Here is a 15,086-nt window from a genome sequence, read left to right as displayed (position 1 = left end):
TATTTAAAGTCCTTCCCCTACTACAAGCCTATTTTTGTATATTGTGTAATCACATGATCATCACAAGAGACAGCAGCATATTCCAGATCTGTGCTTCTCTGATTGGTTGTTCACCTGTCATCAGAGCTAGGTGAAAGGAAAAGAAGGGCCTATTTGTGAATTGATACAAATATTAGGACAGAATATATTTCTTTCTTGAATCTAAGGCATCCTTTTCTTTTGAGATGAAGAAGAGATTGAAACATTGCTCAGCTCTTAACTTCTTTCCCTCTCTTGGAGAAAGAACATTGCTTAAGGAAGATGATAGCTTGATTTAAGATTCTGTAGTGGGTTGACCCTGGTTGGATGCCAGGTGCCCACCAAAGCCGCTCTATCACTCCCCCTCCTCAGCTGGATGGGGGGGAGAAAATATAACAAAAGGCTCGTGGGTCAAGATAAGGACAGTTTAATAAAGTGATAGCAAAGGTTGCGCGCGCGAAAGCAAAGAAAAAACAAATGATGTTATTCTCTACTTCCCATCAGCAGGCGATGTCTAGCCACTTCTCGGGAAGCAGGGCTTCAGTACGCATAGTGGTTGCTCCGGAAGACAAAATGCCCCCCTTCCGTCTCCCTTAACTTAGCTTTTATATCTGAGCTGACGTCATATGGTATGGAATATCTGTTTGGTTGGTTTAGGTCAGCTGTCCTGGTTATGTCCCCTCCCAAGATTTTGCCCTGCCCCAGCCTGCCATTGGGGGGGGGGCAAAAATGTTGGAGAGACAGCCTTGGTGCTGTGCCAGCACTGCTCAGCTGTAGCCAAAACACTGGTGTGCTATCAACACCTTTCTAGCTACTGATGCAGAGCACAGTGCTATGAGGGCTGCTATGGGGAGTATTAACTCCATCTCAGCCAGACCCAATACAGATTCCTAGATTTTGTGTAGAAACCTTTGTTCTACACCTAGTCTTTTTATGTTCATAAAAGTACTGGAAAAGACATCTTCAGATACTAGACACTTGTACTGTTTAAAGGACAGATTTTTCAATCACCTGCACCAGAAGTTCAAGTACTGGCAATGAGACTCATCCCTCACAGACACATCCTCAGCCCTAATTCACTGCTTAACTCAATATGATGTACATTAACTGACTTAAGAAAATATTAGATATTTTATAATGTATACTCTGAAGATGTTGCTCAATTACTAAGTCAGTTCAGAAAAGTGACAGCACTTTTTAACATAAATAACTAAACTAATTAAGAGAAAAATGCCTGTTCCCTGATTAATCAATCTTCCATTGATTTTTTTCCAGAAATACCTTATACAGATTTTATCATACTTTCTTTTATTTATAAAAATAATTTGAAATGAAGTTTATACATTAAATTCTAATGACCAAAAACTCAGGTCTTGTTGTGGGTTTGGTTTTTTTTGCTTTTTTTTTCCTGTCTCTTTCTGTGCCACAATCTATTTCAACTACAAAGAAAAAGGTAATTTTCTACCTATACCTGTCCATTTGGCACCTTTATGGATTTGTAAAAATAACTATTAAGTTTGATGGCAACTCATGCAGTCCTATGTTCAAGTGCTGCCTTCAGCCTAATTTTTCTTAGGCATACTAAGGTTTCAGTTTTGAATTGGCTGACTTAAAACTAACTTTTCATGATTTTGGGTAAAAATGGTAAATACCAGTGAAAAGCAGTTTAGAGAAGGTGATGTGAAAGAAAAGGTGCCATGAATTGAACAAACCGAAATAGCATAATTTCCTTAAGCCTTTCTAGAGCTGGAATGAGTAATATATTTGTTCCTTGTAGAATAATTTTTGCATAATTAGTTAAAACAGAATATAATTTATTAAATTATTAGCACTTCACTGTCATTTATACTTACCCTAAGAATACAATTGCCTTGGAAACTTTAGCTTACCAGAGAAAGCAAGAGAGTATACAAATCTATTTGCATCTGGTGATGTGATGTGAAAAAAAGGTGTATAATGACCATATCTTACAAAGGAACATTGCAAAGTCTTACTTGGTGCTGCCTTTTGTTATTGAGGATAACTCTGTCAAAAAGTTATGTACTGAAATTCAGGCTGGCAAATTCATGACATTACCAAGCATCTAAAGAAGGTATAAAAAAGATCCAAAGCAATGGAAAACCACAGCCAGAATTAAGCTACAATTTAATCCTGAAACTAGTTTTCTAATATTATGTCCTAAACTTTGAATGCTGGAACTAGAGGCAAAATTGAAGTCTGTCTTTATTCTTGCTACCTCAAATAAAAATAGCACAGAAGACACAACAGCAAGGACCTCAAGTACTGAGGAAAAGAATTCCCATTGGGCTTGTACTGAAACTGTGCAGATTAAATCCTAGCTGTAACCAACTTGTATGCCACTAAGCATTGCAGGATATTCAACAGACTCTCAAACATTATTTAAAAGGAGTAAGTCAGTGCCAGCTGATAGAGATGAAAGTATTAAGAAAGGAGATATTAAAGGAATATGAATATTGATAATAGGAAAGAAGTCAGGAGTCAGGCACCTGCAGTATAGTGAGAAGGATTAGGTGGGCTTATGATGTGGGGTATTTGCTAGTACAAGAAAGTGCCTGAATTCCTCTCCCTTTACCTCATCTGGAACTTCTATTCCCCTGTAGGTGAATATATACATTTTAAAAGCCAGGAGCACAAAATTAAGATTGCTTAGATTTATGAAGCAACTAGCCAGAATTCAAAAGTGGCTTAGAGTGGCTGACTGAAAGTGTGAAATTTAAGTCAGGAGGTGAAATTTGAAGTCTTAGAGATACCATTTAAGTAGAGTTCCATTTAGAGTAAAATGCAAGGTATTTAATATAGGAAATGTACTGCTTTCTGATAAGCAGCTTCCAGGGAAGGTATCAGACAGAAAGCTACAGCTTCCTTATGTGCTTGTAGCTTCTAAAATGTTAATGACTTGTTTAGAAAGAAGAAAGTGAGCTGGAATTGTGGCAGGGAGAACTGTGTGTGTAGTGGGATACAAAAAGGGAACTGTGTATGTGTAGTAAATGGTAAATTCATACTGTTGCTCCCAAGAGTTCTTGGAATGACTAGAATTACCATCTACTAAATCAGTCATGAAGCCATATTTGCCCTTGCTATCACTAGCTATATTAATGTCTATAGCCTACTAGCATACATATATTACATTAACAACTATTCACTATGGTTTCAAAGCTATTTCATAAAAAAAAGTGAACACAAGGAAAATGAAACTCAAGAATCATAACATAGAACTGGAACAAGTCAATTACAAAGACAGCTGATAAGGAGAGGGGTATAAATGACTTAACTTCTATAAAGAGAAAACCAATTAAAATAAATAAAATGTTTAATTACAAAAGCAGATTATTAACTCAGAGTAAAACATCTTGTGCTGTGCTTGGCAAAACTGTAAGTCCTGAAAACTATGAAATCCCAGGTTCCTAGACCGCAGACTAATTTTTGTTCATTTTTACTAGATGCGCTAACAATCTCAAAGCATGCACCTTTTCAATCTATCTGTGTATTATAAGTGTATTTGAGTGCTGAACAACTCTGGAGGATTACCATTTTGCTACATTCTGCTTCATCATACTTCTGCATGCAGTACTAACACTGCACTTTCTCTTAATCATGATTAAATACCTGGACCTCATTTGTATCATATGTATTTTCTGCCAGTCCCCATGTCAAGATCTCTACACTCTCTTGACAAAAACTGTGCAACACAGAACTGGCGTGAAACCTATATGATATTAAGATACATATTTACCTTCATCTACCATCTTGCAGACACAGGGAAAGAGTTCATTCCTTCCTCAAGGAATACGTTGCTGAATTCTTAATCACTTTGTCACAGTCTCAGCTGTGGCAAACTGATACAGTGAATTCATCCACTATTCAATACTCTGCACCCATATTGTTAGGTAGTTAGTGTACTTGCAGGCAAGTTCCATTATCCATTGCCAGAAAAGGAAATGGCAGAGGGAAGGAAAAAAATGCTTATCTCCATCTAATCTGACATTTAACTCTGTATATTTTCATTTTTCAAAAATATGAGTTCTGTGAACTCATTTTTCCTGAAGCAACAGATATAACAGTTTGGCACAGATTTTTTGTTTGTTCATTTGTCTGGGGTTGTTGGGTGTGGGTTTTTTTGGGGGTGGGGGGGCACTGAACTATCCATTTGATGATATCAGTGTAACGAAGGGAACAGTTGGCTCTGTTCTTGGTCCACTTGATCACATATGAAATGTGTAGCATTCCCAATTGTATCAATTGGCAGTTGAATAATAATCTGAATTGGCTAAAATTATATAATCATTCTGCCTGAGGCATATAAATGATCCTGCAATGGTGTGCATACATTATGATAAAAGTAATTTTTACTCTGGGGAAGAATCAAATAGATAATGGGAGTGGTGAACATATTAATCAATTTCAAGCAATAATTCACAGTTCAAGTATTGAAGAGGGAGAAAATTGTTTTATAGGTGCAAATACTAAGAAATGGAATCCTCATTAACATTGTCTAATCTTTTTAGTCTGAACTACATCATTTATCTGAACTGCATAATTTAAAGGTCAGACAAATCTTCCATTTTTCAAACAAGAATACAGACCTGAACTTTCAGAACTTCTAACATCCAAAAATCCATCTTGGACAGCAGCTAAAGCTCTTGCCAGAGTGAAGTTTTTGATTTACAGATGCTGAAAACTTTTCTCAGTCTCAGATGACCAGATTTTATTGTCTTTATAAGCAGGGATCTCTTAAAATAAGCATTTCTTGAGCCAAGAAATTATTTTCTTTTTTAGAGCTTCATCTGATAATTCCAATGGCAGAAATCTCACAGCACTTTGTGATGCACTCAGCGAGATGCCATGTTTATCAGAGCTATAGAAGACATTTATTGCTTCATACACTGTGATCTCTTCTGGGATTCTTACTGAAATATATACCACTAAATCACCTTCAGCCAATTACTGCATTCACAGCTGTGGGGTATCTGCCAAAAAAGCAGAGGCATAGGCTGAATGCAATTTCAAATTATTTAGTTTAACTCTGTTTCCAACTAACTTGTTAGAAAAAAAAAATTAACCACAGATAATAAATTCTAAGGTTTAAATTCCCTAGTCAGGCTCCTAGTAACAATAAAATGTGTTTTAGATATGCAGACAAGGTCTGTTTCTAAAACATGCAAAGTTTGTTTTATGTATTATATTTATAGATTTTATAAATTGAAAAACAAAAACTCTGTTCATTTAAATAAATACACTTTCCTGCTATGATTTAGACATGATTCTGTTCATGTTAGAATAAATTAACATTATGAGGCATTGAAGGCATAGATCCTGATACCGGTCAATGCAATATACTCACTACACATTTGGGAACACTGAAGAACTGGAACATGAGATTCTTATGCCTACCTCTCTGAAGATGAATAATACCCTTTATGACAGGCTAGATCAGCAAATCAAAGATATAACATTCTTTCTGTTTTCCTTTTTTGTGCCACCTGGGCAGCAAAAGCTAAATACCTCTTGAACTTTTGTTTGGTCTTCGTGTGATTTGATTTCAGAGAAAAGATTCTCCCTTGCACTCATATGTATCTCTGTATCTCTGCATCTAGATCTCTGAAGCAGGTAGCATCCAGAAGTCCCTTTCAAACTAAATTATTTTATAATTCTGTGATTCTTAGCTGAGAAACCATAGTGCACAAGTACAATAAATTATTTCGAAAGGAATCTTAATTAATGAAACCAATAAAGTGATCACTAAAAAGATTACTTAGGAGAATTGTATAACTTTAACATCAAAATAAAATGGCATGAGTTTAAAATGGCTGATAAAGAAAATCAAGAATTAATGGAATATAGGAAAAATGTATGCAGTGTTTAAAATGGTGCAAAGGAAGATTCTATTTAGAAAGTGTTACCAACTTAGGCATAGTGAATAGGTTTCTCTCAACCTGACATTAGCCAGCTAAATCCAAGCTGCAAGGATGAACTCTGCAAAACCTCTTAGTGGCTGTCACTCAGCCTGTCATCTGTCACATAGAAAAGCATTTCTATCATGGATGTATAGTATCTAGACAACTAGCTTAATCTAGATGCTTAATTTATAGGCAAAGTTACATGAAGTGACTGTTGAACATGCTACTCAATTTAGTCAATATAAACCATATACATCGCTTTGCTTTCTCTAAGTTTCAAGAGATACAGATGTTATAACAGAAGAGACCACAAACAGCAATAAAACTGTTTACATAGTCAGCACCTGATAACATATCCTTGATAAACTAAGACTGAAAAAAAATCAGTACTTTCTTCTGATCTGAAGAAGAGGAGCTGAAGCCTTGGAAGTCTGTCATAAGACAATAGGAACACTCCAATGATATATTAGTCAGATTAATCAAAGTTTAAAAACTCTTGAAGGTTAAGTCCTCATTTTTATTTTACTATAAAATTATTTGATTCTTGTTGTTCTATACTCATGTCTTTAAGAGATATTTGGATTTTTTCTAAAAGTGGCTGGAAGACGACTTGCTCGTATTCTCGGGAACAGAATTAAGACTCAAAACAGAGTCAAGCACCAGGTAACTTTATTTGCCAGACACAAGTTTACAAATACAAAAGAAAGAGAAAGAGAAAGAAAGAAGGAAAAGAGTTCGTTGCAGTAGCTACCACCACGGAGCTGCAGCATCCCAACAGTCTGATTCTTCAAGGCTGGTGGGAGGACATTCCTTCCAATATTCGTCGTCTTAGCTCTTTTATTGGGTTGTCACATTGCATATTCATATTCCTTCCAAGAATTACTTAGCATATACTAAAAACTGGTTTGTTTAACCACACCCACCACCCGGCGGTGGTACACATGCCCAAAACCATCACTGGGGGGTCTCCAAGAGTCCTTGGTTGTCTCCAGGGGTCTCCGAGCCCCTCTGTCTTCCAGGCCCCGGGTCTGGGCGCATGTGCAGGGGTTAGGTTAAGCTTCTCAGAATCAACTTCGAGTTCACAGAAAGTTTCTAGTTGCCATGGTAGTGGTGGCAGGTGGTACTTTGATGTCCCAGCAATGTTGAGACAAACATCCGATGCAGTCTCTTACATAAGGTAAATTTCAAAACTATTTCTGATTACTACAGTAAATAGAAAGTTAAATGAATATACTATATAACATGTTAATAAAGCAGTAAAATATATTTTCTCATGAGACTTCTGAATATGACACAATGAAAGCTATTTTTGCAATCCCCAGAATAGTACAATCTGTAAGCAAACTATTTTGGGGAACAGATTCCCTTTTAACTGTTTTACTATTAGATTTACTAAAGAATCTCTAACAGAATTCATCCACAGGACCTGTTAACTGTAAACAGTTTCAGGAAACAAGCAGGTAAAGGATGAACTGATGTAATAAGATGAAATTCGAAATGGAAAAATCTGAAATCTCCTCACATGATGTCTGGCATTAATTCAGAGCAAGAAGTAGCTTACTGCTAGATCTCTACAGTGAATTAAGTTTAAATGCATTTTTCCTTTGTCTCTGTTTACCAGAGACTTGATATGTGTGCATATGGGCTGAACTGTGACACTGCAGGTTGATACATTACTGAATAGGCAAGACCCATGACACCTACCACTGCCAGTTGTTCTCAGCTTAGCTGAACATGTAAGACTATGATCTTCAGGAAGACTTCATAATACTCAAACTTTTCCTGTTTATAGCCATGCAGGTAGCTGTAGGAAAAGTTTGACAAGTTTCAGCTAACTCTAAAATAGATTATAATCCAGCTTCCAAATTCTTTCCCGTTTTCTGTCTTCACAGTTTAAATGCCTACAGCTTTACTTACCATTCAGATTCTTATGAGTGAGAAAGACTTTCTTCAGTGTCCTTACACTGTATTTTATTAGATGTCTGAAAACAATGGCTGAGCATTGAGTAAGGTGATATCGTGGTACAATTTACTTCACTGACATAATTTCTGTCTTTTTTTCCCATGTCTTCCTATTTATCTAACCCAGTTATTTGCCCATCCTTTTATCTTTCTGGTAGATATTCCTCCTGGAAGCTTTGGGTAGTAACTGCCTTTTACTGTGTCTGTATTTTGCATTAGAGTTAGAGTCAGCAAAATTATTAAGGGATTGGAGTATCTAATATGTAAGTAGATGCTGAGAGAGCTGGGACATTTTAAGTCCAAAAAGAGAAGGCTCAGGTGCATTTTGTCCATGTGTATAAATACATGATGGGAGAGGGATTCAGACAGACAGACCCTTCTCAGTGCCAGCCAGTGAAATACAGATTGAAACACAAGAAACTCCACTTAAATATAAGAAAAAACTTTTTTTTTTTTTTATTGCGAGGGAGTTCTAACACTGGAGCAGGTTGCCCAGAAAGGCTGTGGAATCTCCATCCTTGGAGGTATTCAAAACCTGACCGTACACAGCCCTGACCAACCTGCTCTAGCTGACCCTGCTTTAAACAAAGGCGTAGGACTGAATGATCTCCAGAGGTCCCTGCCAACCTCAACCATTCTGTGATTCTGTGATAATTTCCATGAGATTTCTTTGGTCCTTAACGAGTGGTCTTAGTCAATTTTGCGATATATTTGTGTGTGTATATATACAGATATATGTACACACTTAGTATTAAAGAAGATGGCTAACTTGGAAGCATTTTAATATTTTCATTGAAAATGGTCCTGACTATTAAATCTTAGGTAATTTATTGATTAGATTGGCAATATTATTGCAATTTCTACAGTTATTCTTATTTTGTAATTTTTGCTCCAACCTTGAACGCTCTGGATGAGATTCATCTTGTATAGCCTTTGTAAAATGAGTTTACTTCCTTCTGGAGATACCTATTTACATCCACTACTCCAGACAGTATGTTAAGAAATAGCCTAGACAAAATATATGGGGTTTATGACTAAAGTTAGGAGAGCTGAATTGTTCCTAAACATCTCCCAGAAAAAAAAAAAAAAAAAAAAAGAAAACAAATGTCAAAAGGAAATCAGATTATTGTATAGCTCAAAAGGCAGATTCATTAGTACTAATTTGGAAATACAAGGAAATATTTTTGGAGGTACATTCTGAAATAATATGTCTTCTTAAAAAAATGAAAAAAACCCTTATATGTAATTTTTAACACAACATAGCATAGGAGGTGCATTTCCTTGTAAAATAGAAAATATCTCTTGAGACATTTCTCTTGTCAAAAAAAAAAAAATCCCTTCTGGAGGTACGGGAAAAGAGAATTTTAATTAACATTAAGCTGTGTGATAGTTTGCACTTGATAGCTTGACTTTTAATTTCAGTGGTTACAGAACACACTGCATTTGCTCAGCCATATGACATCTTATTTCTATTACAAAGATAAAGTTTCATTTTCTTTTACAAGGTCAAATTTCTGAGGAGCAGTACTGATAAAATTCATTTGGCATCGAGCACAATAAACTATCATGCTGTCCTAACCAGCATTACTAGAATTCATGTGTTTGTAATGTAGCTGTTAAACTATGTACTGCAGTGACTGAAGTTGTTCACACTCTACTTACAGACTTTTATTTTTTTTGCTCCTTAGCAATAAACTAGACTCTGCTAGTCTGTTTCTGATTTAAACCAAAACTGTTTAGATTGTCTTCTTTGGATTTCACAGGCTTCTTATATTTAGAAAGCATTTCTGGTCTTCATATGTATGTTAGAATCTTGTTTCTATTAAAATAAGGTAACTTTGAATGTCATTCTTTGCCTACACTTTTGCACAAAAGGCTTTTTCCATAATAAATGTTAATATTGTTATTATTGTTTACAATGAGATGTAAGCACTGTTAGCACAGCACATGGGGAGTCAAAATGCATAAACCGGCTAACTAGATGTCAAGTTGTCATCTTGATCTTAACCAGTTTTTTTCATTTTGCCTTGTGCATCATAGCCAACTTTTTTGTCCAGCAAGACTACCAGGCCACTTTCTGTCAAGCTGCTTTCCAGTCAGTTGGCCTCACAACCAGTCCTGGTGCCATGGATTACTCTTGGCCAGGTGTGGGACTTGGTATTTCCCTTTGTTGGACTTCATGAGATTCCTATCAGCCCATTTCTCCAGCTTGTCAAGGTCACCCTGAATGGCAGCACACTCGTCTGGTGGTGCCACTCCTCCCAGTTTTGCATCATCTGCAAAATTCCTGAGAGTGCACTCTGTCCCATCATCTGGGTCATTAATGAAGATATTAAAAAGTACTGGGCCCAGCATCAGTCCCTGGAGTACATTGTTAGTGTCTGGGATCCAGACGGATTTTGTGATGCTGATCACAAGCCTCCGAGCCCAGCACTTCAGTTTTCAATCTACCTTCAAGTCCAAAGCACTTTAAGTCCAAATGACTATGCTGTGCCAAAATAGCTTTTACTATTCCATCACTGAAAACCTATTAAATCATTATGTATAAAATATGCTTCAGTACTTAACAGCACGACTATTTCAGCTGAACTTCTTTCTTTAAAAGATCCTGTTTGTTTTGGTTTTGGTTTTGTTTTTTTTTTCTTAGATGTGTACGTGCTTGTTCTTGTGCCAGAACTCACACTAAAGATATGTGAAAATAGTATGAAACCTCTTAAAATCATTCCTTTCTCTTTTACTGCTGAAATTTTCCACTGGTGTTTGAGTAGTGGACAGAATACTGCATAAAAAAGAGCTCAGGAAAATTTCAGTTTAGCCATTCAGGTTATCAGTGGGTTGCAGCTCTGTTGTTTCAGGAAGATAGTTTGCTGTAGATTGGATTTTAGGCTCCATAAGCAGAACTGGTTTTTATATTCATGTTTACAGAATACTTGCTACATTTAGTGCTTCTGGATGGTCCTATAGTACTAATAATTACGTAAAAGGATGACAAGTCCTGCTATAATCAGAGAAAATTATTTCAAGTGTTTCCTGGCAAATTTCAGATTATTCTTAAAATTCAGTTAATTGCTGCTTTAGTAGGGTAGGATTCACTAAGCCTCCTTCTAACAAAACAGTTATATGTCTGATACGTCTTGTTATTTCTACTTGCTTTTAATCAAGAGAGGAGATGACACATCCCAGCTGTACTATGAATGGTTCTCTTGACAGAAATCTCTTTCTCCAGTGACTATACAAGTATAGATAAGAAACTTAAACTATATTAAGTATTTAGAGCCATGTTGTAAATCTAAATTAATACAGTCAGATGTCTATGTTTAGGGGTTGTTATTGGAAGCTGGTATCTAAGTGCCTATGAGAGTCAAAGGAAATCTAGCATTCTATACAATTTTTCATACCAAAGCAGCTAATGGCATTTGAGATGCCATAGGATATCTTGCCTGGATACCAAATGTTGGTCTGCAGGTCTTGGGTCTTCAACATTGGTCTTTTGTCATATCTGCTATATGCATGGTAAATGCCTCACATACAATCTGCAGAACTGAACAGTTTATTCTAGTCTAGATATGAATATTTTGTGAGCTCAGTAGCTCTACAGATGCGATGACTGGATTTACTAGATCTCTATTGACTGTCATGGAATCTTTCACACTTAATACACGTGTAAACACCAACAATGCAGATCCTTACATTTACATGTCTACAATCTGGACATAAATACTAACCTAGAAATGTAATTCAGTTCCCTAACAGCAGACATTTATAGCTATTTTATATGACCTGGGATACCCTGTCTGGCCTCCAGTGCCTGCTCCAGAAGGGCACAGGTTTCCTGTAACTCCTACAAAATATCTGCCAGCCCTTTACAGCTAGTTGCCTGGGATACCCTAGTGAATCTACACTGACAATAGTTGTCCCTCTGTAGGTAACTGAATTGTGTGCCATTATAAAACTAATTTTAGATGGTCAAAATAAGGTATGATTAAACTCAGCCAAGGTGATTTAACTGGGATTAAATTTAGCCATCATGAATAATACAGGAATCTCAAATATCTACCAGTTATATCCACTGCAAATAAATATGCCTACATACTTTGTTGGTTTTGAATATTAAAGCTGAATTCAGATCCCATTTGGACTCCTGGAGACATTTTAGATGCATTTGGATATCATTCCTGACCCTGCGTTGACAGTCCAAAAGGATACACATCCCTCATAGCTCATATGTTGCATGCTCTCTGGAACTTCTTTCTAGACATCAATTTCTTTTAAGTTCTCAGGCTGACTTGTTGAAAGTTATTTACAATAATCTGTATTTAGGACTAATTTGGAACATCTAATGATAGCAAGTATTATGTCTGTTCAGCTAATTTTGATGTGAATTTCACAGAACCTGCTGGCTTTCTATTAGCTGATAATACATTTCTATAAACAGCTATCTCACAACTTATATTTTGAGTTCAAAAGCCAGTTACAGTTTTCACAGTTTTTTATATTTGAAGACCAGGAGAGATTAGATCATCTTCTCTGTTCTCCTGAGTATCTCCAACCCACAGAACAATATTGGGTTAACTTTCAAAATTTGCCTAAGGCATATCTCTCTAGAAATGTATCCAAACTGTTTTTTTAAAACAATCAGAAATCAAGAATCCTTCACTTTCCTTGGCACTTTATGTCCCTTTTCTATCTTGACACTCACATAAAAACTGAAATTTTGAATTTGAGTTTAGTTATAGTCAGCTTGTTCTTAATATTACTTTCCCTGATAAAGTCAAAAGCATTTTAGAATTCACTTCCTGTGAATTTCTGTATATACAGTAATCAAAGTCTTTTTTTATCAGAAATTCAAGTCTGTCAATCTATAGATTCTATGGTTGAATATCTCAAGGTATGAGTTCACGTATGATCATGAAAAGCATGTTTTTCTTTTTTTTTTTCTTTTAAATTCTATGTAGAAACACTAAGTAGACATCCCTTTTCTTCAAAATATGGCTGACTCTCCTAAGTACCTAAGAATACAGTCAGCCAAAGAACCACCACAGAGCTTCAAGCTTGTAATCAAGACCGCCTTATAATGTTGAAAAATACTCAGATACAAAAAACTATTTTTATGATTCTGGGAAACTATGCTTTAACTGTCTACCTGCACACTTTCCAGACTGCTCCTTCCTTACTGAAGAATGCAATTTGTGGCACACTGAGTTATTTCAGAATGGCATTTGAACACTCATTAAGAGGTACTGAGTATGCTATGGCTACACACAATAACACTTAAAACACAAAATATAAAATACAGAAAGTGCTTTAAAATTTATGAATATTTATATCATGCACAGTTGCATGCAAGTTTTATAAAAGTAAATGATCTTTCTGAAGGAAACAAGAAAATCAGATTTATTTTCTCCCACACCTATCCTTTAGACAGAATAGCAGAGAACAGAACTGTTCCCAAGTCTGGCAGCTGAAAGCTACTTTGGCATAAACAGTCACTTCATTCCAGATGTCTCATATAGGACTAATGCTAGAAGGGGTTTCACTAACATTTTATAGTCTGAAGATCACTGCAGTAGAAAAGTTCATTTCCGCAAGTAGAAATTAGAGCAACCCAAAAGCACTGCTGTCTTGTATAGTGACCTGCTTGGGAATGCTGAAGTGTGGGCCAGAAAGAGCCAATGATATGAAGCTGCAAACTACTCATCTCTGAAATATAACTTGATAACTCATAATTCAGCAAGAGTAGAAGGGTGTCTGGAGTTAAAGTTCTACTAAGCCCAGCTGCGAGAACACTGTTCATTTTACTCAGTTTACAGTTTTACTATCATTCAGTCAAAAGGCAGAAAATACATGTAGATTTAGAACAGGTAAAAGTGTTAATTCAAAACTAGAAATGCTTTTGTTGGTGTCCCTTTGCTTAGCCTGCTGTTATTTTCTATTTGCCTGCTGAAAGGAATTAGGTACTAATGGTAGTAGTGCTCATTGTTATCTGGTGGGAGATAGCTCAGCTTCGTGATTAAGTAAAAATGAAATACTAAATTCTCTTGTCCATCATTATTTCAAATCTCTATAAAAGCATTTAAATTGTTAATTACGCTAAAAGGCTATTTCAGTATTTATAATCTATCCTGCATTCATATTCCTGTACTTGATGATAAAGACTTCTTGTATAACTGGATGAACTACACCCAGTCTCTTCAGGAAAGCAGATAAGCTTTTTTACGTCAAAACATTTAATTATAAAGTTGATCATGTTGCTTTAGTAAATCTTTTAAAGAAAAAAAAAAAGATTACATTTTATCTTGAAGAAGAAAGTCTTACACTTAAAATAGGAAACAGACATGTAATTTAGGAAGAAAGTAACTTGGCAGTTCAAGGTAATTAATGAGCTTCTTATACTCTCTAATGATGAAAATGACTACAGTATCCAGAAAAAAAAATCTTTAATATGCTATAGAATTATGACAGATAATGCCAAGCTGCTTCTAAAACATATGCAATTAGTAATTTTGGTTTCATTTCTATTCATGGTTTTGCACTTCCCAACAGTTAACAAAATAATAATGTAATATGCACAGCAGAGCTGAGTAAAATTAGTGTTCTTTTTGTCCACTAAAACAATTTTTTTTTTTTTTTTTTTGCATTTTCATTTGCATGTAGATACATGACCACAAAACCAAATGGAGCGAGGATGGAGTTTTCCTTAAGAATTTATTTACTCTACTTGAAAGGAAGATGAGTTTTTTTCCTCAAGGTGGTTGAACCGGGTAATTGGGGATCATCTTAAATCTGGGATTGCCTTATTTCATCTGGTGTGGAAGGTCCTTTAGGGAGGATGGAGGAAAATATGTCAGAAGTTGATTACTTCTGCTTTTCCTACTTGCTTGCGAAGTTATGGGATGGTCTGCATTTCATTGAGAACTGTTGTGATTTTTGGCAGTTATGTGAGCTCCCTGAATCTTATAAATGAATTGTGAAATGGCAGATCATTTGGACATGAGAGGTAGGAATGCAAAAGTGAATTAGGAATTACCAGTAACTATAAGAAGTTACAATGCATATTTTAGGTATATATTTGAGCTCTATGCAGGGAGTTGGGGGGGATTGGAAGAAAAAAAAAAAAAAAGCAGACAGTTGTGACCTGAGAGGAATCAAATCACGATGGGGGCAAATGTGTGATGACAAAACCAATCA

This window comes from Haliaeetus albicilla, chromosome 15 (genome assembly GCF_947461875.1).
Source record: "Haliaeetus albicilla chromosome 15, bHalAlb1.1, whole genome shotgun sequence".
NCBI classification, from domain to species: Eukaryota; Metazoa; Chordata; class Aves; order Accipitriformes; family Accipitridae; genus Haliaeetus; species Haliaeetus albicilla.
Note: the sequence above shows the minus strand (reverse complement) of the source record.